We start from the raw sequence: 952 nt of genomic DNA on the forward strand, positions 1-952 counted from the left end.
CTGAAGTCAAGCCGACTGAAAAAGCTGATGATGATGGAATGGAACTAAATACTGATATAAAAGCAGAACAGGAGAAAGACTAAGATTTGAAGCCAGTGATTGATTTTTTTAAAAGCAAATGTTTCGCGCCCTACTTGGGAGAAGGTGTCTAGTCTAAGCCTCGTGACAAAGCACTATTGGGCACAATGGGACCAGTTGAAGCTTGAAAATGGTATTCTTGTCCGGAGATGGGAAACTACAGATGGGAAAGTGACGACTTGGCAAACAGTTATACCAAGGAAGTTACGGGAAGTTGTGCTGCGTCGATCCCATGATAATTTAACAAAAGGACATCTCGGAATTAGGAAGACATTGAGTCATCTACGACAAAGATTTTATTGGATAGGTATGAGGCGAGATGTGGAAGAATGGTGCCGGACATACAGTACATGTAGTGCTAAAAGGGGACCCAAGCATAAGAGATGCCCACCTTATGAAGAGTCGCCTGAGAATATGTCAGAGTTTGTGGAAGTGTTATCGGAAAGGATGGATGATATTCACCATCAAGTGCGTTCAAACTTGAAAACGTCTGCTGATTTGATGAAGTTAACTTATGATAAGAGATCTACTGAAGTCAGCTTTGTACCTGGAGACAAGGTATGGGTGTATAATCCCAGGAAGACCAAAGGGAAGTCTCCTAAGTTGTCATCTCCATGGGAAGGCCCATATGACATAGTGGATCGTCTCTCAAACGTGACTTTCCGGATAAAATGTGGTCGTCGAGGTAAGCCAAAAGTGGTGCATGCCAACAGGCTTTGGCGTTATCATGGTCCAGGACATTTCAGTTGGGACGAATTGGACAACAGAACAAATGACGCTGCTGAAGACGTGTCACCTGAAGAAGCCACCATCGAAGAAGAAATTCTACCCGATTTTGAGAAGGGAAACAGTGAAGCCCTTGATGAAGTTATTA

The sequence above is a fragment of the Limulus polyphemus genome, unplaced genomic scaffold, assembly GCF_000517525.1.
Source record: "Limulus polyphemus unplaced genomic scaffold, Limulus_polyphemus-2.1.2 Scaffold1826, whole genome shotgun sequence".
Lineage (NCBI taxonomy): Eukaryota > Metazoa > Arthropoda > Merostomata > Xiphosura > Limulidae > Limulus > Limulus polyphemus.